This window comes from Drosophila pseudoobscura, chromosome X, assembly GCF_009870125.1.
Source record: "Drosophila pseudoobscura strain MV-25-SWS-2005 chromosome X, UCI_Dpse_MV25, whole genome shotgun sequence".
NCBI classification, from domain to species: domain Eukaryota; kingdom Metazoa; phylum Arthropoda; class Insecta; order Diptera; family Drosophilidae; genus Drosophila; species Drosophila pseudoobscura.
In genome coordinates this window covers 33,265,468-33,292,625 of record NC_046683.1, presented here as the reverse complement: position 1 = coordinate 33,292,625, position 27,158 = coordinate 33,265,468, and the positions used below count along the sequence as shown (strand labels likewise).

Sequence of the window (27,158 nt, the reverse complement as noted above, 5' to 3'; positions counted from 1 at the left end):
ACAAAAAATGTATAAGTTGCCCCGACAACAAGTTAGAATGCACTGGTTAGGTTTGATTACTGCTATAACGATTGTTCTTTATTGGTATTTTAGGGCTATCTTACACTACTTTGTCACCTAAGCTGGCTCGACTGTTGGTTCTCCTCCTCTCTGTCCTCGGCGGGTGTAACCAACTCTGTACCCCCAAGGCGTGCCTCCCAGCATGGCTTCGCCTGCTAACGCCGGCTAACGATTCTTGGCACGTAACCGAAATCTACCTCTCAGTCGGCGCCTGACGCGGCTGGTGGCGTGATCTCATGACCATATTTGGTCATGCGCTGGACTACTGCCGGCCCGATCCCGATCATCCCGCAGCTCTTTCTCCGGGGCCCTCTCCTCCCTCACTTGGTGCTCAGGGAGAGCTCCACTCGTGAATTCGCCGCATCCGGATATCCCCGGATAACGGCCGCTTGCCCTTAGCCCTGTACGTGTGGCAATACATTTCCTCACACTTTCCCCTTTATTTCATTAGCGGAAACCCCTGCTTTTCGGCATTTGTGCGCTTTTCGAAATCCAGCGCGCGCTTTTTTCACGTACCGGGTGCATCCTGGCGCATGATCACACTGCGCATGATCGATTAGCTCACGAGTAGCTGCTTACCCCTTACCGATAAGGCGTAGTGTCGCTTTTGTGATCTACTCGATACTGCGCACTACGCCGCGTGTGTACCTCACTTCCACCTCGCGATTTCTCAATGACCTTTTATTTTCCGCGTTGTTACGTTTTGTTTTGTGATGCCGGTTGCCCCTTTTATTTTCCTTTTTTTGTGACCTCCGCTGGCTCTGCGGCTACTCGGTGGTCCCACCCAATGTTTTTATGCAGGAACGCCTCGCCACGGATGATTTGGGTAAGTTTTCTCTCTTCTTCTTCCCTTTCAGCCACTTTCATTAATCTATTGCTGTTCCTTTCAAGTGCTGATAAACCAAAGCCCGGCACGGCTCCCCCCACATCTCGGCCGTTCTCTTCTTTTATGTAATCGTTTTATTTTCCTTGCAGGTTTCCCGGAACATCCCTTTCATTAACCAGTCGTTCACGCGTGACGACGGCCTTTCCTCGCGTTTGAACGGCTGCCAACGTGGATTGCTCGCCGGTTCTCCCACTTGTAGCCACGATGCCTGCCGCTGCTGTTCGGTCCGACGCGCCTCTGCTAGCTCCTCCGGACACAACGCCTGTCGGCCTAGCTGAGGTCTTTCTGCATGGTGGTTTCCGCGCTCCGGCCACTGCCAGGGACCACGCTCCCAAGGCTCGGATGAGTTTTTTTCTTCTGGTACCGCGTGTGCTTCCTTCGTCGTGTCTGCCGTCAGACCGTCAGACCGTCTGCCGAGCTGTCGTCTGCTGCTGCCGTGTTTTTCGTCGTTGTGCGCATCGGTGCCTTTATCGTTGACGTCGTCTCGGGCGCGTCTTTGGTGACCACCCCGGCTGTAGGTGCCGCCACTGGGCCTTCCTCTTCGCCTCCGGTCCCGCTCGTTGCTGGCGCGTGGAGCCTCCTCCCACAGCCGCGCCTCCTCTATCTCTGGCTCGACCGCCTGCGGCGCTGGCGTGGAGGCCCAGCGTTCGAAGGTGCCACAGAATGCCGTCACGCACCGCAGAGATCACCTCCTGCGACACAAACGGCCCGAGAGCGGCCGGCCGCTGTTCTCCTCGCTCCAAGTTGCCGATCTCCCCCTCGTGCAGGCTGACGACCCCTCCTTATCCACGGCCTTCGTCGGAAGCGTTGCCGACCGCGTCGTCGTCGGCTCTCTCTGGGCTCCTCCCTCCGCGTTTCTGGACGCTTCTCATTTCTCCGCTCCTTGGAGCGCGCTACAACCTTTCACTTCTAACCCTTTTCACTTTTCACTAACCCCTTGGTTTCGCCTTGGATCTGGTAAGCCTCCCGAGTTCTTAGGTCCCTCATCTCACCATACCTTTTCTTCTATCCCGTCCATTGGCACCAGTCCACGATGCAGACCGATCTTCCAACCCGTGATAAACTGGTCCTCCAATCTTTCGCCCGTGCTGCCGAATATCGGCCCGCTCCTTGGAACCAGCTCCTCTTGTCCCCGGATTGGCTTGGACGTGGATGTCACCACCGTGCAGCGACTCGGTCCCAGGGATCATCTGATTCCCCACCCGGTACACCGTGCACGGGCGGCATCTGCTTTGTCCTACCTTTCCCGACGTTTGTAGCCGGTCCCAATGCTCTGGAATGGGTCCCGAACTTCGGCTCCACTTCCGAACCCTCCCGCCGTAGCCACCTCGTCCGTCGACTCACCTCGCAACATGCTCACTGGTGTAGCGGCGACCCGGGTATCTCTTATTTCCCTTGCCTTTCTTTGGTTTCCTACCGTTGATGAACTAACTCTCTTTCTTCTCTCCGTAGGACCGGCTGCATCCGTCCACCTGCCGCATCCTGCTGTTCTAGTATTAACAACTTCTTAGTTTTAACGAGTCTTAGCTGTAAAAGGATTCTGGGTGGCCTTGTCCTGCGTGGCATCAGTTTGGGCGTTTCTGCCCCTACCGGTGGTTCCTGTCCTGCGTGACACGTCAACCCACCTTTGCCTGACTCATCTGTTACCCCGACCGCTAAGCTGTCTGCTGCCTCGTTTCCAGCACTTGTCTTCGGGCTTCCTTCACCCGGATGTATCTTCCGGTTGCTGATTTGGGCAGTTCGTCTCCTTTTCTCGCTGTCCTTCCTTAGCTGCCAGATCACGGGCGACACGAAATCCACGATAACGTATGGCCCATCATATTTCGGGGCAAGCTTACCCGCAAACCATTCGGCCGCATTTGGCAAATGGTGGCGTTTGGCCCACACCTTTTCTCCAATCTTTGGCTTCCACGCCCTCCTCCTCAGGTTATAGTACCTCGCTTGGTCCTGCGCCGCTCTTTCAAGATTTCGTCTCACCAACTGAAATGATTCTCTCAGCTATGCCGCGTTCTCATCTGGCGTGTAGGTCTCCTGTTCAGTGCCGAGTGTTTCCTCGTCGTACAATGCCTTCGGCAGTCGAGGTTCTCTCCCTTGCACGATGAACGTTGACGAATACCCTGTGGACTCCCCCACCGCCGAGTTTACGGCCAGCATTAGGTCCGCCCACTTCTCATCCCAACACCTCTGGTCCCCTTCGGTGAATTGTGCTATCATCGTCTTCACTGTTCCGTTTGTCCTCTCTGTTGGATTATCCTGAAGTGCGTATGGGGCCGTGATCTGGTGTCGTGCCCCGAGCTGATTTCAGAATTGTACTTCTTTGTCGGTGATTACGCCAATATGCGCTCCCGAAAGGCTTTTGTTAATCTTTCAATTCGGTCCACTTTGAGAACCTGTCTACCAGCACCAGTAGCATAGCATTCCCGTGCTTGAATCTTGGCAGCGGTCCCACAAAGTCTGCACACACCGTCGCATATGGTTCTTCTGGAACTTGTGTCAACATTTTCCCCGCCGCCTTCAGCTGGCTCGGCTCGAACCGTATGCAACTTTCGCATGGTTCTCCTCCATCACACTTTCCCGCAGAGCCTTCGGTATACACAGCTTCCACGATGCCGACTCCACGTAGTCGGGATACCTCATCCTATCAGTCTTCATCTTCTCCTTGACTTTTCCTAGCCACCCACAGTCTGTGTTCCGTTCCTGCCTGCTTTCCTCCTCCTCTTCGATTACTCTCAGTTATCGTTCCGTCTGTCTTAGCTCCAGCACCCACCTGGTGATCCTCCTGTTGGGCTGAATTTGATCCTGTTCAACCACTTCAACGCCATGTGGTCATTCACTACCTTTGAACAGTATCCCTCCAGATAAGGCTTTAGGTTTCTTATGGACCATACTATGGCCACACCGTTCACTGCACCTTTCAGCGTTCTACTAGCATACGTGATAACTCTCTCGCCCTTCTCTGTCTCCTGCGTGAGGATCGCCCCCAATCCATTAGCACTGGCAATCGGGGCACGCCAGTACGGGGTCCACTATCAGCAGCCTCTTCACTTCCTCGAACGTACGCTGCTGCTCGGCCGTCCAGTCCCAGCTTAACCCATTCACAAAACGCCTGTACCAGGTATTGGCGCAACTCTCTGACGTTTGCCGAGGGCTGTAGCTCTGCAATGAAGGCTACTTTTTCGGGGTCGGTGCACATGCCCTCCTCCGTCAACAGATGACCCAGAAAGCTCAATTATTTTCTGAAAAATTGGCATTTGTCAATGTTCAAACGCAAGTTAGCGTCATCAGTCGTCGAAAGACCTGTTTTAGATTTTGTTGGTGTTCCTCCTTTGTCCGGCCAATGACGATGATTTGGTACGCGAACGCATGTGGCAACATCTCTGGGCCTAGCACTTGATCCAGGGGTCTTTGGAACGTAGTTGACGCCGAGTGAAGTCCTAACGGCAGCACTTTCCATTGAAACAGTCCCTTGCCGGACACCATGAACTCGGTAAAATTCCTGTTCGACACTCCCTCCAGTTTTCGGAAATGCTCCAACTCCTTCGCCAAGAATTCCTCGACCGATTCCTCCTCCACTCGGTCTCTGCCGGACGCTGGCTCTAAGGACTCTTCAGTGGACGCTAGGACAGCCACAGACGGCTCGTCACTGGGATCGTCAGGCTCGCGATTAGCTCTTCCTGGCAACCTTCCGGCAGTTTCCACAGTGATACCTGTTCCGCTCCGCCCGGCAGCGCCAACCGCTCATACTGGTCTGGCCCGTCGTCCGCCTGGGCCGCTGGCGAGGTCGCGAGGCTCTCCTTCAATTCCCAGGCTTCAAGCATGTGTGCGTATTCTGGCTCCGCCTCATGCTTCTCAACACTGTTGTTCAGTTGCAGAAATATGCTTAAGTAATAGTTTATAATACCCGTTGGCATAACACAGTGACACCGTGACACATTTTTCTATTTAACATGTAATATAATACCTCACGACAACACACTAGCCACTGCAGTGAGTTCTGCTGACAATGCACTCTCTCCGCAGAGGGCGAAGACAGCGGGGCAGTTGCTGACCATCAAAATGTCGTAATTGGCCACCAGACACTAAAATTATCCATAATACACAAAACATATATTTTACAGACTCAGCACTTTTGTACCTTTTATTACCTTTAAATAAGAATCATTTTTATCAATAAAATCAGTATCAGAAACAGTAGCATAACTGCCTGTCACTCATCTTCCATCGCAATCATCAGAGGCTGTCGCCGTGTCTTTAGACCCTCCCTTGCGCAACGTAGGATACCCACTCCGCAGTCCAACTGGTTCAAGTTCTAGTTGCGCCGACCAAACTGTAGATGGTTTATGTGCCGTATGCAACCCAGCTTCTTACACACACACACACATTAACATTTGGTATCCCTGACCTTGGTCATCCTTTCAAACTGTCAGACAAGCTACAGTGAAAGGATTCGATCTGGACATCAGATTGAAGCAGTCAACATCTTCAACAAAAATTTGGCATCAGGCCATACACTTACGGTAGCATCTACTAGCAATAAGTATCACTTTGGCAAATCTGACATATTCGGGTTATCAGCCAACAGAAAAACAGCTATAGAATTTGATTACCACAAAGGTAATCAATTTTGGTTGTTTCGTGCGTTCCATAGATTGGAAACAGCACAAATCCCTCCATCCAACACATCACCTGTACTATTACCTCTCTGACCGACAACGGTTACGATTCGGAGCGTATCCAGCTGCAAAGCAAATAAAACACTCCCAACGGGTCAAAAGTAATAAGTACAAACAGATAGAATGGATACACATATGGAGGCAGAAGCTGCCGCTACAATGGCAATGGATGTGCAGCAAGAGATTGGTGAGGAAATATCGAGGTGCATTCGGAACTTTAAAAAAGATTCCCATGAACGAAAGCAAACGGCCTCTTATTTTCAAGCCAAAATATCAGCACTCGAAAATGCGTGGAATCGCTTCAACAAAAACGACTCCAAACTTCGCGATACAGACAAAAACGGATGAGTACGTAAAATTCCGTGAAGACTTACGTACAACATGTAAGCAATACATTACTATTTTTACCGAATGCATTGATAAGCTATCACAGCCATCTAGTGCTCGTGGGGAACGTCAAATCGTCCCTAAAGAAAAGCATGATAAACCTCCAGTAGGTCCCAAAGAAAGCGGTCTGATCCAGCAGTCCTCGAAGGATTACAGCAAACTGCTTTCACTATGCTTTCACGACAAAAGACCATAGTAGAGTCCGTTAAACGCAGTTTGAAACAACTTTCAGAGGCGGAAGGACGCACATCAAGTGATTTGATAAAATCACTATGGACTCAAGCACACGAAGTCCACTTCACAATTCATGAGGAATACGAGGACCCAGTGGAAGGAGGATATGACATGGAATCCTACCTTACACTGGAAAGTAAGGTCCAAAGAGCATCTTCGATCTGTTCTCATGCATGGTGCATGAGACCAACATGCCTACGGTGAAAAAGATGTGGTATCTTAAAACCACCGTTACCGGCGAGGCAGAAATATTGATTTGACATATCGATCTAAAGGAAGAAAATTATGAAGCCGCTTGGGAAATACTAGTTGACGCATACAACAATCCCAGAGATGTTTCGAACACGGTACTGAACCGTTTCCTCAATCCCCAAACAATTAATGATGATCCCAAGTCATTAAAAGAGTTGTATATAACAACCATAGAGTCCCTTGCATTACTAAAGGGATTGGGCATCAATATATCTACATGGGATCCGATATTGATTGCCATTATCAGAAACAAACTGGATGTCACAAATAAGGCCTTGTATGAGCAATCATTGGGAAGCTCAAAAGACATTCAGGCGCTGGATACGATGCTTCAGTTCTTGGAGCAAAGAATTCGAGTTCTAGGAACCAGTAAGAAGCCACCAGCATCAAGGAGAGAGCCAAAAGGCACGACATGTGCATCAGAAAACACAGGGAGAGCACGAGCACCTTTATGCAAGAAGGCAAGCCATTGGCTCTACGGATGCGAAGAATTTCGCTCCAAATCTCCATCGGAACGACTAAATTGGGTACAAAAACAAAAAATTTGCGTTAATTGTTTTTAGAACAAATCACAAAACAAACGCATGCCCGGGTCGAAGCTGCTTCAAGTGTGACAAGAAGCACAACACGATGCTACATTTGGAAACAGCATCAGGCGCAGCTGCAGAATCAAAAGGCCCGACGGTTGGTGCAGCAAGTAAAAATAGATACAATCTTCTGGCCACAGCAAAGGTGGCAGTAGAAGCCAACAACGGGCAGGTTGCTAATTTCAGAGCACTGCTAGATGCAGGATCACAAATAAACTTGATCTCTGAACGAATGGCATCAATGTTGTCACTCAAACTAAAAGACAAAACATTACGGATCGAAGGAATTGGAGGTCAATCAAAGACCAGCAGAGCACGAGTAAATGCGCTCCTGAAATCCCTTCACAATGGTTTATGCAAAGAATTAAAGCTTGCGTATTACCACAGGTAAATCGACATGCTAAAATCGACATGCTAATCGGAGCCGGGTATTCATTGCTGCTACCAGATCAACCGCAGCTAAGGACAGGAGGCCCGTTGATACAAAGCACGAAACTGGGATGGATTGTGGCAGGAAAAGTCAAATCTTCCCATAATTCCTCACCCATTTGTGCAACGGGAGTAAACGAGTTCATGGAAGGATTCTGGACTCTGGACAATCTAGAGACGGAAGACAAACCACGCACTTCAGTGGAAGCACGGTGTGACGCTCATTTTATAGAAAATCTTCAGACAGCTTCAGACGGCCGTTTTATTGTAAAGCTCCCATTTTCCGAACACCCTTCAGCCCTGGGGGAGTCGTTGGAAACCGCAACAAAAAGATTCCTAGCGTTGGAGCGGCGAAGCTTAACAGAAACTTGGAAGAGTTATGTGGACTTCATGGAAGAGTATGAAGGACTATGAAGCATCAAAAGTTCCCAAAAGGCACTACTTCATTCCACATTGTATACTCAAACCTGAGAGCACCACCACAAAGCTTCGGGTAATATTCGATGCCTCATGAAAATCAACAAGCGGGAAATCTTTGAACGACATTCTGCAGGCTGGACCCACCGTTCAGAGCGAACTTATGTCCATTCTGCTACGATTTCGAATTCATAAGTACGTATTCACAACGGACATAGAAAGATGTACCGGCAAGTGTGGATGAATCCGGAGGATCAATTCCATCAGATGATAGTCTGGAGAAACAATCCATCCGAAGAGATCAGGTACTATCGCCTGAAAACAGTAACATATGGGACAACAGCTGCTCCGTTCCTAGGAACGAAATGTCTGGATCATTTGGCAATACAATACAAAGACAGACTACCAGTAGGATCAACAACATTAAAAACCGATTTCTATGTTGATGACTGTCTAACTGGAGCAAACACTATTCCAGACGCAATTCATGTTCGACAAGAACTAAATAAGATATTGCTACAGTCCGGATTCAAATTGCGCAAGTGGTGCTCCAACAATGAGCCACTTCTCCAAGGAATCCCCAAAGAGGATGTAAAACTAGGAGAGACACTAGAGCACTACAGCGTGAAAACTCTGGGTCTCATCTAGATGCCGAAGAAGGATACATTGTGTGGACGCTACACGCATCACCAAACCGGTGGTATGTTCTGAACTGGTCCAAATCTTTGACCCACTAGGACTCTTTGCACCGGTGGTAGTAAAGGCAAAAATCTTCATGCAACAACTTTGGGAGCTCAAACTGGAATGGGATGACGAATTACCATTACAACACCAAACCGAATGGTGTTCCTGACTCATCTGTTACCCCGACCGCTAAGCTGTCTGCTGCCTCGTTTCCAGCACTTGTCTTCGGGCTTCCTTCACCCGGATGTATCTTCCGGTTGCTGATTTGGGCAGTTCGTCTCCTTTTCTCGCTGTCCTTCCTTAGCTGCCAGATCACGGGCGACACGAAATCCACGATAACGTATGGCCCATCATATTTCGGGGCAAGCTTACCCGCAAACCATTCGGCCGCATTTGGCAAATGGTGGCGTTTGGCCCACACCTTTTCTCCAATCTTTGGCTTCCACGCCCTCCTCCTCAGGTTATAGTACCTCGCTTGGTCCTGCGCCGCTCTTTCAAGATTTCGTCTCACCAACTGAAATGATTCTCTCAGCTATGCCGCGTTCTCATCTGGCGTGTAGGTCTCCTGTTCAGTGCCGAGTGTTTCCTCGTCGTACAATGCCTTCGGCAGTCGAGGTTCTCTCCCTTGCACGATGAACGTTGACGAATACCCTGTGGACTCCCCCACCGCCGAGTTTACGGCCAGCATTAGGTCCGCCCACTTCTCATCCCAACACCTCTGGTCCCCTTCGGTGAATTGTGCTATCATCGTCTTCACTGTTCCGTTTGTCCTCTCTGTTGGATTATCCTGAAGTGCGTATGGGGCCGTGATCTGGTGTCGTGCCCCGAGCTGATTTCAGAATTGTACTTCTTTGTCGGTGATTACGCCAATATGCGCTCCCGAAAGGCTTTTGTTAATCTTTCAATTCGGTCCACTTTGAGAACCTGTCTACCAGCACCAGTAGCATAGCATTCCCGTGCTTGAATCTTGGCAGCGGTCCCACAAAGTCTGCACACACCGTCGCATATGGTTCTTCTGGAACTTGTGTCAACATTTTCCCCGCCGCCTTCAGCTGGCTCGGCTCGAACCGTATGCAACTTTCGCATGGTTCTCCTCCATCACACTTTCCCGCAGAGCCTTCGGTATACACAGCTTCCACGATGCCGACTCCACGTAGTCGGGATACCTCATCCTATCAGTCTTCATCTTCTCCTTGACTTTTCCTAGCCACCCACAGTCTGTGTTCCGTTCCTGCCTGCTTTCCTCCTCCTCTTCGATTACTCTCAGTTATCGTTCCGTCTGTCTTAGCTCCAGCACCCACCTGGTGATCCTCCTGTTGGGCTGAATTTGATCCTGTTCAACCACTTCAACGCCATGTGGTCATTCACTACCTTTGAACAGTATCCCTCCAGATAAGGCTTTAGGTTTCTTATGGACCATACTATGGCCACACCGTTCACTGCACCTTTCAGCGTTCTACTAGCATACGTGATAACTCTCTCGCCCTTCTCTGTCTCCTGCGTGAGGATCGCCCCCAATCCATTAGCACTGGCAATCGGGGCACGCCAGTACGGGGTCCACTATCAGCAGCCTCTTCACTTCCTCGAACGTACGCTGCTGCTCGGCCGTCCAGTCCCAGCTTAACCCATTCACAAAACGCCTGTACCAGGTATTGGCGCAACTCTCTGACGTTTGCCGAGGGCTGTAGCTCTGCAATGAAGGCTACTTTTTCGGGGTCGGTGCACATGCCCTCCTCCGTCAACAGATGACCCAGAAAGCTCAATTATTTTCTGAAAAATTGGCATTTGTCAATGTTCAAACGCAAGTTAGCGTCATCAGTCGTCGAAAGACCTGTTTTAGATTTTGTTGGTGTTCCTCCTTTGTCCGGCCAATGATGATGATTTGGTACGCGAACGCATGTGGCAACATCTCTGGGCCTAGCACTTGATCCAGGGGTCTTTGGAACGTAGTTGACGCCGAGTGAAGTCCTAACGGCAGCACTTTCCATTGAAACAGTCCCTTGCCGGACACCATGAACTCGGTAAAATTCCTGTTCGACACTCCCTCCAGTTTTCGGAAATGCTCCAACTCCTTCGCCAAGAATTCCTCGACCGATTCCTCCTCCACTCGGTCTCTGCCGGACGCTGGCTCTAAGGACTCTTCAGTGGACGCTAGGACAGCCACAGACGGCTCGTCACTGGGATCGTCAGGCTCGCGATTAGCTCTTCCTGGCAACCTTCCGGCAGTTTCCACAGTGATACCTGTTCCGCTCCGCCCGGCAGCGCCAACCGCTCATACTGGTCTGGCCCGTCGTCCGCCTGGGCCGCTGGCGAGGTCGCGAGGCTCTCCTTCAATTCCCAGGCTTCAAGCATGTGTGCGTATTCTGGCTCCGCCTCATGCTTCTCAACACTGTTGTTCAGTTGCAGAAATATGCTTAAGTAATAGTTTATAATACCCGTTGGCATAACACAGTGACACCGTGACACATTTTTCTATTTAACATGTAATATAATACCTCACGACAACACACTAGCCACTGCAGTGAGTTCTGCTGACAATGCACTCTCTCCGCAGAGGGCGAAGACAGCGGGGCAGTTGCTGACCATCAAAATGTCGTAATTGGCCACCAGACACTAAAATTATCCATAATACACAAAACATATATTTTACAGACTCAGCACTTTTGTACCTTTTATTACCTTTAAATAAGAATCATTTTTATCAATAAAATCAGTATCAGAAACAGTAGCATAACTGCCTGTCACTCATCTTCCATCGCAATCATCAGAGGCTGTCGCCGTGTCTTTAGACCCTCCCTTGCGCAACGTAGGATACCCACTCCGCAGTCCAACTGGTTCAAGTTCTAGTTGCGCCGACCAAACTGTAGATGGTTTATGTGCCGTATGCAACCCAGCTTCTTACACACACACACACATTAACATTTGGTATCCCTGACCTTGGTCATCCTTTCAAACTGTCAGACAAGCTACAGTGAAAGGATTCGATCTGGACATCAGATTGAAGCAGTCAACATCTTCAACAAAAATTTGGCATCAGGCCATACACTTACGGTAGCATCTACTAGCAATAAGTATCACTTTGGCAAATCTGACATATTCGGGTTATCAGCCAACAGAAAAACAGCTATAGAATTTGATTACCACAAAGGTAATCAATTTTGGTTGTTTCGTGCGTTCCATAGATTGGAAACAGCACAAATCCCTCCATCCAACACATCACCTGTACTATTACCTCTCTGACCGACAACGGTTACGATTCGGAGCGTATCCAGCTGCAAAGCAAATAAAACACTCCCAACGGGTCAAAAGTAATAAGTACAAACAGATAGAATGGATACACATATGGAGGCAGAAGCTGCCGCTACAATGGCAATGGATGTGCAGCAAGAGATTGGTGAGGAAATATCGAGGTGCATTCGGAACTTTAAAAAAGATTCCCATGAACGAAAGCAAACGGCCTCTTATTTTCAAGCCAAAATATCAGCACTCGAAAATGCGTGGAATCGCTTCAACAAAAACGACTCCAAACTTCGCGATACAGACAAAAACGGATGAGTACGTAAAATTCCGTGAAGACTTACGTACAACATGTAAGCAATACATTACTATTTTTACCGAATGCATTGATAAGCTATCACAGCCATCTAGTGCTCGTGGGGAACGTCAAATCGTCCCTAAAGAAAAGCATGATAAACCTCCAGTAGGTCCCAAAGAAAGCGGTCTGATCCAGCAGTCCTCGAAGGATTACAGCAAACTGCTTTCACTATGCTTTCACGACAAAAGACCATAGTAGAGTCCGTTAAACGCAGTTTGAAACAACTTTCAGAGGCGGAAGGACGCACATCAAGTGATTTGATAAAATCACTATGGACTCAAGCACACGAAGTCCACTTCACAATTCATGAGGAATACGAGGACCCAGTGGAAGGAGGATATGACATGGAATCCTACCTTACACTGGAAAGTAAGGTCCAAAGAGCATCTTCGATCTGTTCTCATGCATGGTGCATGAGACCAACATGCCTACGGTGAAAAAGATGTGGTATCTTAAAACCACCGTTACCGGCGAGGCAGAAATATTGATTTGACATATCGATCTAAAGGAAGAAAATTATGAAGCCGCTTGGGAAATACTAGTTGACGCATACAACAATCCCAGAGATGTTTCGAACACGGTACTGAACCGTTTCCTCAATCCCCAAACAATTAATGATGATCCCAAGTCATTAAAAGAGTTGTATATAACAACCATAGAGTCCCTTGCATTACTAAAGGGATTGGGCATCAATATATCTACATGGGATCCGATATTGATTGCCATTATCAGAAACAAACTGGATGTCACAAATAAGGCCTTGTATGAGCAATCATTGGGAAGCTCAAAAGACATTCAGGCGCTGGATACGATGCTTCAGTTCTTGGAGCAAAGAATTCGAGTTCTAGGAACCAGTAAGAAGCCACCAGCATCAAGGAGAGAGCCAAAAGGCACGACATGTGCATCAGAAAACACAGGGAGAGCACGAGCACCTTTATGCAAGAAGGCAAGCCATTGGCTCTACGGATGCGAAGAATTTCGCTCCAAATCTCCATCGGAACGACTAAATTGGGTACAAAAACAAAAAATTTGCGTTAATTGTTTTTAGAACAAATCACAAAACAAACGCATGCCCGGGTCGAAGCTGCTTCAAGTGTGACAAGAAGCACAACACGATGCTACATTTGGAAACAGCATCAGGCGCAGCTGCAGAATCAAAAGGCCCGACGGTTGGTGCAGCAAGTAAAAATAGATACAATCTTCTGGCCACAGCAAAGGTGGCAGTAGAAGCCAACAACGGGCAGGTTGCTAATTTCAGAGCACTGCTAGATGCAGGATCACAAATAAACTTGATCTCTGAACGAATGGCATCAATGTTGTCACTCAAACTAAAAGACAAAACATTACGGATCGAAGGAATTGGAGGTCAATCAAAGACCAGCAGAGCACGAGTAAATGCGCTCCTGAAATCCCTTCACAATGGTTTATGCAAAGAATTAAAGCTTGCGTATTACCACAGGTAAATCGACATGCTAAAATCGACATGCTAATCGGAGCCGGGTATTCATTGCTGCTACCAGATCAACCGCAGCTAAGGACAGGAGGCCCGTTGATACAAAGCACGAAACTGGGATGGATTGTGGCAGGAAAAGTCAAATCTTCCCATAATTCCTCACCCATTTGTGCAACGGGAGTAAACGAGTTCATGGAAGGATTCTGGACTCTGGACAATCTAGAGACGGAAGACAAACCACGCACTTCAGTGGAAGCACGGTGTGACGCTCATTTTATAGAAAATCTTCAGACAGCTTCAGACGGCCGTTTTATTGTAAAGCTCCCATTTTCCGAACACCCTTCAGCCCTGGGGGAGTCGTTGGAAACCGCAACAAAAAGATTCCTAGCGTTGGAGCGGCGAAGCTTAACAGAAACTTGGAAGAGTTATGTGGACTTCATGGAAGAGTATGAAGGACTATGAAGCATCAAAAGTTCCCAAAAGGCACTACTTCATTCCACATTGTATACTCAAACCTGAGAGCACCACCACAAAGCTTCGGGTAATATTCGATGCCTCATGAAAATCAACAAGCGGGAAATCTTTGAACGACATTCTGCAGGCTGGACCCACCGTTCAGAGCGAACTTATGTCCATTCTGCTACGATTTCGAATTCATAAGTACGTATTCACAACGGACATAGAAAGATGTACCGGCAAGTGTGGATGAATCCGGAGGATCAATTCCATCAGATGATAGTCTGGAGAAACAATCCATCCGAAGAGATCAGGTACTATCGCCTGAAAACAGTAACATATGGGACAACAGCTGCTCCGTTCCTAGGAACGAAATGTCTGGATCATTTGGCAATACAATACAAAGACAGACTACCAGTAGGATCAACAACATTAAAAACCGATTTCTATGTTGATGACTGTCTAACTGGAGCAAACACTATTCCAGACGCAATTCATGTTCGACAAGAACTAAATAAGATATTGCTACAGTCCGGATTCAAATTGCGCAAGTGGTGCTCCAACAATGAGCCACTTCTCCAAGGAATCCCCAAAGAGGATGTAAAACTAGGAGAGACACTAGAGCACTACAGCGTGAAAACTCTGGGTCTCATCTAGATGCCGAAGAAGGATACATTGTGTGGACGCTACACGCATCACCAAACCGGTGGTATGTTCTGAACTGGTCCAAATCTTTGACCCACTAGGACTCTTTGCACCGGTGGTAGTAAAGGCAAAAATCTTCATGCAACAACTTTGGGAGCTCAAACTGGAATGGGATGACGAATTACCATTACAACACCAAACCGAATGGAAAGAATACCGGGACGACTTACAAACATTGAACAAAATGCAAATTCCCCGGCATATCGACGATGGTAAAATTCCAGTTACCCAAGAACCCCATACGTTTGTAGATGCATCAGAACGAGCATATGGCGCAGCAGTATATGTACGCGCTACATACAAAAACAACCAAGTGTCAGTAAGACTGCTCTGTTCGAAATCACGTGTGGCGCCGACAGCCAAACAATCGCTACGACGGTTAGAACTTTGTGCTGCAGTCCTCGGTGCCGAGCTCACAAACCGAGTCCGACAGGATCTGCACATGGACATTAACACGGTTTCAGGATGGTTTTGGAGTGATTCCACCGTTGTGTTATCCTGGATAAACGCATCGTCATCAACATACCATACCTTTGTGGCAAATCGAATAGCCAAAATCCAGGCATTAACAAACCAGTCACAATGGCGTCACGTGTCATCGGCCAACAACGCAGCCGATGTTCTGTCGAGAGAAATCGCAGCAAGCAGACTGGCAGATCACAATCTGTGGTTATATGGACCATTATTCCTGCACGGATCCCGAGACAACTGGACGAAGGCACCCAACATAGAACCCAGCAATCTTGAGAGAAAAGCTAAACATGTAAGCTTGCCAATCACACCTAGCGCACTTGGGGACGAATTATAGTCTTGCAGACATAGCAACTCGTTTCACAAACTGCAACGCATTGTGGCATATATGTTACGTTTCTGCTACAAAACCAACAGAGCGCACAACACGACGCTCTGCGCAGAAGAACTGACTCATGCCCGCGCTATAATCCTGCGAACCATACAAAAAGTCGAGTTTACAGCAGAGTTAAAACAGGTTCAACGCTATAAGACTGTGGATAGAAAGAGCTCGATCATATCGTTATCTCCCTTCCTGGGAGACGATGATCTCATCCGAGTTGGTGGTAGACTTGAAGAAGCTTTACTTCCATACAACGCAAAACACCCAGTTTTGCTGCCTTACAATGACCCAATCGTCAAAATGATCTTGCGGGAGCTACATGAGGAGAACATGCATTGTGGTGCTCAAGCATTAAGGGCAATCGCAAGACAATGGCTAGAAGCATCATCCACAGCTGTGTTAGATGCACCAAGGCTAGACCAAAGCTGATGCACCAGATCATGGGCAATCTCCCAGCACAACGAGTCACACAAGCATGGCCGTTTCTTAATGCAGGCGTCGACTACTGTGGACCAATCTCGATCCACCATAAGATCCGAGGCAAAAGACCAGAAAAGGCATACATCGCCGTGTTCTGCTGCTTTTCCACAAAGGCAGTACACCTGGAGCTGGTAAGCAACCTGACCACAGATGCATTCTTGGCCGCCCTGCGTCGATTCTGAAGCAGACGTGGGAAGTGCCAAACTATTCATTGCGACAATGCAACGAACGTTGTGGGTGCAAACAACCAGCTTAAAGAATTAGAAGACTCTATATTCAGCTCAAGGGCAAGGGCTCTGAACACGAATCATTGCAACAAAAAACAAGTAGGCTTTAAATTCATTCCTCCCAGGGCTCCAGCGTTTGGCGGCCTCTGGAAAGCGGCGGTAAAATCAGCAAAAAAAGCTGTTGATAACAACCACCAGCACAGCCTCATTGACATTTGAAGAACTAAACACCGTGATAATCGAAATTGAAGCAATTCTCAACTCTCGACCCATCACTCCAATGTCAAATGATCCCACTGATACAACAGCGCTCACCCCAGGACACTTCTTGATTGGTGAACCATTGACAACGCCCCCTGACGTCAACGCTGATCATCAAGGAAGAACATTGGTCAAGCGCTGGGAATTGGTATCGCGCCTAAAGCATTCATTCTGGAAACAATGGTCTACAGAATACCTCCAAGAATTGCAAGCTCGGCATAAATGGAAGACCGCTTCACCAAACGTACCTGAAGGATTATTAGTTTTGGTTAAGGAAGACAACCTTCCAGTAATGAAGTGGCCAAGGGGTCGCATCATTAATACATATCCTGGACAGGACAACCACGTACGAGTGGTTGACGTTAAGACAGCATCTGGCGTAGGTTAGGTTAGGTTAACCCGGACGGCCCTCAGCGGGGCCGCGCATAGGCCAATATGGCCCTTCGTTATCCGGATGGGGGGGGGGGGGGGGGGGGGGGGGGGGTATGAACCATCGCGGGAGTGTTAATGTGGTTTTAAAAAGTCTCCGAGAATCGAGGTGTTTTTAGCATAGGCCAGCAGTTCCTGAGGCGTCCTTTTGGAGGCATATTCCAGTGATGCCAACACTGGGGCGCCCAGGTATCTCCTCCTTGCCCTTGAGAGAGCCGGACAGTTGCAGATGAGATGTTCCAGGGTTTCGATAGCCCCAGGTTCCTCACATTTCCTACAACTGTCTTTGTTGGTGATGCCTAGCTTTGCTGCATGTGCAGCAGCCAGACAGTGACCTGTTAGTATTCCCACTATCAGTCTACAGTCCTTTCGTGGTAGGTGCAGTAGGTAAGTTTAGGTAGCTAGGTAGGTAGCTAAGTTTCTCGTTGCGCTCCTTGCACATTATCTTCGAGGTTCTGCAGATGGTGGTACTCCTCCACCTGCTATCAGTCTGTGCTCTAGCCTGCTTCTCTAGATCGCCTTGCAGCGTTCTGAGGGAGACAGGCACGTTCTCGGTTCTCCTATTCTCCAGCCCGACGCCTTCCTTAGCTAGTACGTCCGCCGCTTCGTGTTCTTCGATGCCCTGATGGCTGGGAACCCAATAGATCCGCACTGTCTTTGTCGTGCTTAGGATGTCAAATGCCTCCCTGCTCGCCAAGACACTTCTGGAACTGACCGCGGACGACTGCATGGATCTAATCGCCGCTTGGCTGTCGACGAATAGGTTGACCTCATCGTGTGCTCGTTCTGTGGGGAGAGCGACCTCCGCTGCTTTCCCGATGGCAAAAACTTCTGCCTGGAATATGCTGCATTGGTCCGGTAGCTTATACGACAGCCTTATCTCAGGGTCTGTACAGTATGGGCCGCTCCTACTCCTCCGTCCATCTTGGAGCCGTCTGTGTATATATTGAGGTGCTCAGTTTGGTCCCTTCCAATTTTCCAGTCTTCAGGTCCCAAAGATGTGGTTGTTTTGACGTCAAGGCAAGTTTGGGGGGTCATGTAGTCAGTTCCTTTGTCCTTTACGTATTTCCTTCTTGTAGCTCCTAAGTAGGATTTTATATTCCTCATTGACAATCTCTTCGTTCGCTTGTTTGGCGATCTTGAAGAATTCCTTGAGGTTGTTCCTTTGGAGAGAGAGATCTCGGTTCCACCAGAGTGGCTTGGACCTCCTCTTCGTTCTCGAGGGTTTGCACGATGCATGGTAGGCGTTCAGTAGCTCGTTGGATAGGGTCTTTAGGGACTTCTCTATATCCTCCGCGGATTTCACTGAGCCCGGATTCGCGAGCTTCGAAGTAACTGTCTTTTTAAACTTTGCCCAGTTTGTGTTCCGGGGGTTTCTATAGACTGTTGTCTTCGAAGGGTGTTTGAATTCGCACTTGAACTGAATGTAGTTATGGTCTGAGAAGGATGGTCTATCGAGGACCCTCCAGCTAGATACCGTAGTACTGTTCCCCGTTGCAAGTGTTTGGTCTAGCACGTTGGATGAGGTCGGACCTACGAAGGTGTGATCCTCCCCAACTTTTGCTATATATAGATTAGTTGCTAGTATAAAGTCTAAGAGTGACTCACCTCTGTCATTGATGTCGGTGCTTCCCCACACATTGTGGTGGGCATTGGCGTCCGTTCCGATGACGAGTTGATAGTTTTTGGTGCCGGCTTCTGTCACCAGGCTCCTGAGTTCGTCGGGTGGTGCGGGTCTGTCGTGAGCCATGTAGCAGGAAGCCACCAGAAGGCGCTTTTCCTCACTTTCCAGCATCACAACCGTCAGGTCATCCGTGCTGTAATGAGACATAAGGTAAGCATGGATTCCCTTCGTACGAGTACGACGGTTCTGTTCCTGCTTACCGATGTTGAGTAGAACAGGTTATGATTTGAGGACTTTAGTCCGGCCACTGAATTGCCTGTCGCAATCCAGGGCTCCTGGACTAGAGCTATGTCGGCGAGCCCTTGCTCCATGGCGATGAGGAGCTCCGCCGACGCTACCTTGCTTTTATGCAAGTTGAGCTGCAGCACACTCAGCATGGGTGGCTGGCTCACTTGAACCTGACGGGTTGACTACCAGCGTCAGGTCACCGTCTTCCTCTTCTTCGTCTTCAAGCGCAAGACTCTGGGCGGCCTCCACGATGGACTCGAGACCTAAGTCCTTTTCCACCTCGCCTGCCTGCAGGGTATGCGCGTCCTTGGCTCAGGGTGGCGCTTTTTGAGGCGCAGGTAGACGCTACCCATGCCCCACGCCATCTTCCCGAACTTGGGATACAGCAGATCCTCTGCTTCCTTGTTTATTTGGAGGATCACACTGGCCCCCCTCGTTGGGTAGTGTGCTACCAATGTGAAGGATCCTCCAATCGACCGTTGGCACGTCCGCGTTTTGCCGCTGAAGGAGCTTCAGCGCTCGGTCCCCCTGGATTGTGATGGGGAAGAGTACCTTCGCCTTAGGCTTGGACGGGATAAGCTCCCGGTCCACAACTTCCAGCTTGGCCCCCTCCCACATCGCCTCCAGTTGGCAGACCGTACGCGTCAGCCACCTTAGGGTTGGATCATCATTGCACTTCAGGATCTTAACCCCATTTAGCCACCCAGTACCATCGAACGTGGGCATTGGGGCCGCGGGGTCTTCCTCCATCTGTGCAAAGAGTGCTTCGACGAGACGCGCGTGCACCAGCTTCCACTGTGCCGCTGACATCTTGCCGTTTTCTTCGCTGCGGTCAATGAGTGCCACCATCAGATGTCGTTTGGTCACATCGCTGACCTTCGCTTTCGGCTTCGTTGGCTTCTTGGCCGCTTTCGGTGGAGGGGCTGCACTCTTGCCGCTTGCTCGCGGGAGTGTCTTTAATGGCACTCTCAGTCGAGCGTTGCCTCTTGGTGGCCATCATCTCCTCCACCTTATTGGCATATTCGCCATTCGTCGCCCTCATCTGTGGCATCTGAGCATAATGTAGCCGACCCTCCTCTACTCGCTGCTCGGCCAGGGTAGCTTGACCTTCTCCTCCTGGGAGATGTCTGCTTTACCTTGCAGCCGGCTTTTGATGTTGTTGGACCGCTTTGTATTGTGCTTTGGCCTTCATCCCCTCCTTGGAACGCTTCGGCCCTTCCCTATGCAGGGAACTGGTGCCTGGTTCCGGCGAGCGGAGAAGGCTCTCTTCATCCGTCCTGCTTAGAGAGAGCACGCTCTCCAGAACCGTGTCTGTATCGACTACGGCATCTGTGCGGCTCAACTTGCAGGCCACGGAGTGAGTTGTTTTTGTTGTTGTTATTGTGGCAGTAGCTTTACAACAGACCCGGCCTGCTCCCGCCAAGTCTGAGGTCTGACCGCTGGCGACACGCAGAGAGGACTGCTCCTCCCCGTGCCCGCCGGTGGTAGCAGCCACGCTTTCCACCGACGTTTGGGTTGACATCCCAACCCGTGCTTCATCTATCTTCGCCTCCATATTTGGCCCGAGGGTCAATACTGGTTAATATTTTTCGGAGGGGCCACCCCCTAGCGTTTTAGGCCAGACCGCCAGGCACCTCTAGCCATGGCACTGGTTCGGTTCCCCCGACGTTGAATCGGGAAGACGCCGGACCATAGCCTTAGCTAGACACTGCATTACACCGGACAGAGCAAGCGACAGTGCATTACCCTTGTCCGGGGTAATGCAGTGTCCATTGCCCAGCCGGCACCCTCGTGGTGGGTTCAGCTAGAGGATTTTCGCCAGCCTTGCTGGCGTATACAAGCGCCCAATCATTCGTCTAGCGCCGCTATTTCCAGAAGATGTGGCAATCAAACGTGATCAGTGACACCAAGATGATGAGCCACCCACACAGCGAACAACAAAATTGTCACATACATTAACAACAACATTAGTGGTGCTGTTGCTCATGCTTCCATTAGCATTGTCACAGTCAATAAATGTGACACAATTCGCAAACAAGCCTGGAATATTCTATGAGAAACTTGGAACATCAAGAATAGCAACGTCTGAGTGGACCATGATCGTATGCTATGACTTGGACCCATATTGGAAGGATATGCAACTAATGTCTGCTGGAATTTCAGAGTTACGATACATGTGCCCTGAACTAAAAAATGTTCCGGCATGTAACTCCATAGTTCAACACTTTCAACATGTGTGTTTGGAGGGGGGCGGATCGAGGTTCAATTTCCAACGGCGAAATGTCTGTTCCAGTTTAAACTGGTCAACGTTTGGAGGGGGGCGGATCGAGGTTCAATTTCCAACGGCGAAATGTCTGTTCCAGTTTAAACTGGTCAACGTTTGGAGGGGGGCGGATCGAGGTTCAATTTCCAACGGCGAAATGTCTGTTCCAGCTTAAACTCTGGGTATTCGCGCGGTATGTCGACCGTTTGCAGCGTGGGTGAAAACGTAACTACTACATATGGTGCTTTTTCTGCCGTGAGCGCCGTGTGGATCGTGGATTTTGGATCCGAGCGCCCCTCCGAGCGCGCGAGAGCGAGCCGGGCCCGAGGCGCGCGGAGCCGACACAGTGCGCGGAAACTGTATACTGCTGGCCTGAACATCCTCCCCCCCCCCCCCCCCCCCCCCCCCTTGCAGGATTGCAAAGTATCATGGGGTGGCCTATGGCTAGGTGCACGCCCCCGACACGATCCATCCAAAAACGGTGCTCTGGGCCACAGGCAGGCCGTCCTCACGTGCAAGGAACACGGGCTGGATCACCTTCGGGTAGACATCTGCTCCCAAGATGGGCGAGATTGTAGCCGGTCGACGGAACTGTTCATCGGCAAGCCTCAGGTCACCGAAACGCGCCCGGACGGAATCGCTCAGCTGTCGGGTAGGCGTGCGGATGCGCCAACGGGGCTGGACCTTGAGCATCGTCTCCAACTGGAAGTCGCCCATTTTGGCGCGGATCACCGCCGTACACACTTTCTCGTCCCCCACACAAGTGGTGGGCAACTTGAAGGCGCTGGCCAATGATTCGTCAATACAGCTCACCGGCGTGCATGGGTCGATAAGCGCCGCCGTCTCGAAGTTTTTGGAACCCGTATCCAAGACCACCAGCGCCGTCGGGTGGATGATGAGGCTTCGATGTTGTAGAAGTGAGTCGACGGATGGTGCCGGGGTCCCTGCCACGGGGCGGCTCACGGGGAGACGAGGGCGGCGGTCGGCGTGGGCCGACGTGGATGGCGACGATGCAGCCGAGGCTGTGTGGGCTGGACGCCGAGGTCGGCGTTTCACGTGGGGCGCTGTACATGGCGACGATGTTCCTGAGGCCGAGCGGGCTGGACGCCGAGGACGGCGTCTGACGTGGGGCGCTGTAGGTGGCGACGATGCTCCTGAGGAATGGGACAAGTGCACACTCACGTTATTGTTGGATGGAACTACGGGGTTCTACTGGCAGGAGAACGACCTTTACAACCAGTCTCTTGAGGGTACCGCGGGCAGTAAGGATATCCACCACAAGGACCCTGTCGTCGGCACCGGGATACACGGAAGTTATCCTTCCGAGCCGCCATTCGTTGGACGGCAGGTTATCCTCTTTGATGACCCCCATATCGCCAACCTGCAGATTTGGCGTCGGCGTCTGCCACTTAGTCCGCTTGTGGAGCTCCTTGAGGTATTCCTCCTTCCACCTTTGACAGAACTGTTGGTTGAGGGCCTTCAAATGCTGCCACCGATTGATGATCGAATTAAGGTTCCCCTTTATTTCGGGATCGGCCGTACTCATTAAGGGTCCCCCAATAAGGAAGTGCCCGGGAGTGAGGGCTAGCAGCTCCGTCGGATCATCGGACATCGGTGAGAGCGGCCTGGAATTGAGGCACGCTTCAATCTTCGCGAGCAGCGTAGTAAGCTCCTCAAACGTATACCTCCGAGTGGACGTGGCCTTGTAGAAGAGAGTTTTGAAACTCTTCACTCCGGCATCCCATAGACCTTCCATATGTGGAGCTCCTGGTGGGATGAAACGCCACGAAACCCGCTGATGGCTATACGCATCAGTCACCGAGTCCTTAAACGCGTCAAGGAAGTCACTGGAAAGCAAGGTTGCTGCACCAACGAAAGTTTTTCCATTATCTGAATGGATACGCTGTGGACATCCGCGCCTTGCGACGAACCGAGCGAAAGCGGCGAGAAATTTTTCAGTGGTGAGGTCGGACGTGGGTTCTAAATGTATCGCCTTTGTGGAAAAGCACACGAATACGCACACATACCCCTTCGTGATCAGACATGCTCTCCCTGTATAGTTCCGTATTTCAAAAGTACCCGCGTAATCAATCCCTGTATGCGTAAACGGTCTGGAAAAGGACGACCGCTCGGTTGGAAGATCTCCCATCATTTGGTTTTGCAACCTCCTTTTGTGAATAACGCAGACCTTGCAGGAATTCACAACCCCCTTCATAAGCCTTTGAACCTTTGGAATCCAATACTTTGATCGAATGAGGCGCACCATCAATTGGTTGCCGCCATGAAGAGTTATCCGGTATGTAAATTGCGCGAGAAGGCGAGTCAATCGACAATTATATGGGAGAATGATTGGATGTCGTTCGTCGTATCTTAGCACTTCAGAGCCTGCGACATGGCCGCATGCTCTGATCAACCCATGGCGGTCTAGGAAATGGTTCATGTTCATGATAGAACTTGACCTTGGCGTTGGCCGCTTACCGCTTAGGCAGCGGTACTCCTCGGGGTATTCTCTACGCTGCGTCTCTAGGATAAGAGTTTTTTCAGCTTCGGTAATTTCGCCGCTCGTAAGATGGCCCTTTTGCGCGGTGGCTAACTTCCGGCAGCGCTTGGTGAAGCGCAGGATATATGCACGGACTCGTAGAGCTCTCTCCAGATTGGAGAATCGTTCGAGGAAGTCTTCGGCTGGGTTAAGTGCGAAATGGGCTTTTACAGTTCGCTGCTCTAAGGTCATAACGGGGAGTTATTAACTGGTGCCGGCCATTGATCTCGGCCCTTCTGCAGCCAAGTTGGTCCGTGCCACCAGAGTTGGTTATCCACCAACTCCTGTAACGGCACGCCTCTGCTGGCTAAGTCCGCGGGGTTCTGTTCGGATGGAACGTGACACCACTTCTCAATATCGGTCGCTTGAGATATCCTAGTCACTCGGTTGGCCACGAACGTGGTCCAGTGACACGCGGGCTTTGCCAGCCAGGCGAGGACTATGGTGGAATCGGTCCAGCAATAGCAGCTCGTACTTGCTGTTGACATATTCAGCAGGATAGCCGCCGCCATTTCGGACAAAAGCACTGCCCCGCAAAGCTCTAACCGGGGGAGCGACACGGTTTTCACGGGTGCGACTCGCGTTTTCGCTGTGAGAAGCTGCACCTCGACCAAACGGTCAACCTCAATGCGGACGTAGATGGCGGCACCGTAAGCCCTCTCGGATGCATCGCAGAACCCATGATGTTCGACTTTTACCGCTGGCCGGGAGCCGACCCATCTTGGAATATGGATTTGGTCGAGAGCGGAGTAGCTCCGCAGGAAACTTTGCCAGCGCTGGCGCATCTCGCTTGGAAGCTCATCGTCCCATCCCAGGTCCTGCAACCAGATTTCTTGCATGAAGATCTTGGACCGAACAATGAATGGGGCCAACCACCCCGCGGGGTCGAACAGCCTTGCGATCTGGGACAGAACTGCTCGCTTGGTGTATGACGACTCAGGCGCTAAATCGGGAGGGACAAAAAAAAAAAACTCGTCTGAAGTCGCTTTCCAGCGAATCGCGAGAGTCTTAGCCGTGCTCTCTTCCTCCATCTCCAGAAAATCGGTGTGGAGAAGATGAGCATTCGGAATTCCTGCCAGGCTAGCTTTGTGGTTTTAAGTCCACTTCCGCAGCGGAAACCCTGCAGAGCTAAGTGCGGCCTGCAACTCGCGGATCGTTAGTCGAGCCTCCTCGGTAGAATTCGCTCCGGCTAGGACATCGTCGACATACATGAATGACCGGATAATGCGACTTGCTTTCGGAAATCTGGACGGGACGTCGCTTGCTATCTGTTGCAACACTCGGATGGCAAGAAAAGGAGCGCAATTGACTCCGAAGGTTACGGTCTTAAGTTCATAGTCGCGGATGTGTCCCTCCTTGTTTCGAAATAATATTCGCTGGAAAGGGGTGTGTTTCGGGTCAACCCAAATTTGGCGATACATTTTGGTGATGTACCGGAAATAACGCCACTTTAGGATCTGGAGGGTCAAGTCAGATTGGTCCGTCACCAATCACCGTTGGTCGACGGGCTGGATGCGTTAAATACCACGCGGACCTTCGTGGTAGTGCATTCAGGCTTGAAGACAGCGTGGTGCGGAAGGTAGTAGGTTGAGGACCCATGAGTCGGAGGAACTTCTGTCATGTGTTCAAGCTCTAGGTATTCTTGGATCACGGTGTCGTACTGCTCTTGTAGGGGACTGTTTCTTTTCAAGCGATTTTCGTTTCTTAGGAACTGGGCCAGCGCGGTTGCCCTTGAATACCCCAGATCTGATACGAGATGATCTGGGTCGCGAAACGGTAACGTGACGACGTATTTCCCGCTTGGCGTTCTTGACGTAGTTCGGAGGAAATGTCTTTCGCAGTACGAATCCGACTCGCTTTATATTTTAGTAGGAATGTCCTCTACCTCCCAAATCTTTGTGAGGAGTTTGTTTAACGGAGTCTCTAGCTCGGTGGAAATTTGCGTGGAGAAGGATGCGACCCTGCCTTGTACCGTGTTTGGCACTGGGCCTGTAAGAACCCATCCGAAAATGGATTCCTGTCCGAGGAGAGACCAACAGATGTTCGTCTGTGAGCCACTCAATAGGATGGATGGAAGGATGTCGGCACCAATCAGGACATCTATTTGTGAGCTTTCGTAAAATGTCGGGTCTGCCCATGGCAGGTTGGGCAAGTCTCGCAACGAGTGCTGCGGGATCGGATGGGAGGGAAGGCTGCCTGATAGTTCCGGCAGGACATAGGCTGTGGCGTCCAAGTGTAAGCCCGGCTTAGTCGGGAACGGATGGAAAAATGGCAGAGCTTCTTGGACTGAGTGGATATTGTCTGAATGAGGCCCGAGACCTGCGCCTGGGCGAGTCGGAATGGCAACTTAATGATCTGGAAGAGACGTTCCGTAATGAACGTCGCCTCGGAACCCGGGTCGATTAGAGCGCGGGCGCGAAAATTTGTCCCCAAGTGGCAAATATTAATAATAGCTGTGCCCAGGAGTACCGCCCTTTTGCCGGAGGCGAAATAGTTCTGAACGCTAGGCTGAGCTTCGGCAGGAGTCGGAAGTGGTACGGAATTGGGCACGGATTAGCTGGAAGCTGGAGTGCTACGGTGCAGCAGCGTATGATGCCGGTCTCCACACGTGATGCAGTTGTGGGCGCTTTGGCATTCACGAATCTGGTGACCTCTTGCGAAACAGTTTAAGCAAAGCATTTTTTGCTTAATATAGCTGGAGCGATCTGTAATATGTTACTATTGTAATTATAACACTGGCACGTCTGTGCCGTTTGACTTCGGTTTTTAGAATATTTTTATTGAATTTATTCTTATAACTCAGACCGCATAGCTGCGCTGCCGGTTACGCCAACAGCGGAGCGGCTTCATACATATTTGTCTTATCAGCATAATCGAGAGGGCAAGAGCCGTATGTACATATGTGTATATATATATATATGCTTCAAGTGGTCAGCGTGGGAATGCTGACTTAGCTTAGCGCATAAGCGGCGATCATATTGCACGCTCACTTGAAGTGGTTTGGTTTGTGTACTGCAACAATGTGTTTTGCTGATACAATTATTGTTAACCATTGGGTACAGTGTACACTCAATATATGCACATACTACATCTCCCTCCTTTTGAAAAATAACGTAATTAAATGTAGTTATTTTACTTAAATTAATTTTATATATATAAAAAAATTTTGATTTGAGGATTTTTTGTATTTGTAATGTATTTAATGTTTTTTTTTCCTTTTTTTTTGTGTATACATATCTTTTTGCACATCTTGTATAATTAAAATTTTTTTTTCTCCTTTTTTTTATTTTATTTTATTTTATTTTATTTTGTGTCTGTTATGAATTAAAAAATTTTAACCTATCTTTGTGAACTGTTTGTTTTTTATTCTTATTTC

The 27,158-nt window shown here is 49.7% G+C and overlaps 1 pseudogene; it reads right to left on the bottom strand.

The window, feature by feature from the left end:
* Positions 1–1,020: 1,020 nt before the first annotated feature.
* Positions 1,021–26,491, bottom strand: LOC117185135 (uncharacterized; annotated as a pseudogene).
* Between the last annotated feature and the right edge of the window lie 667 nt (positions 26,492–27,158).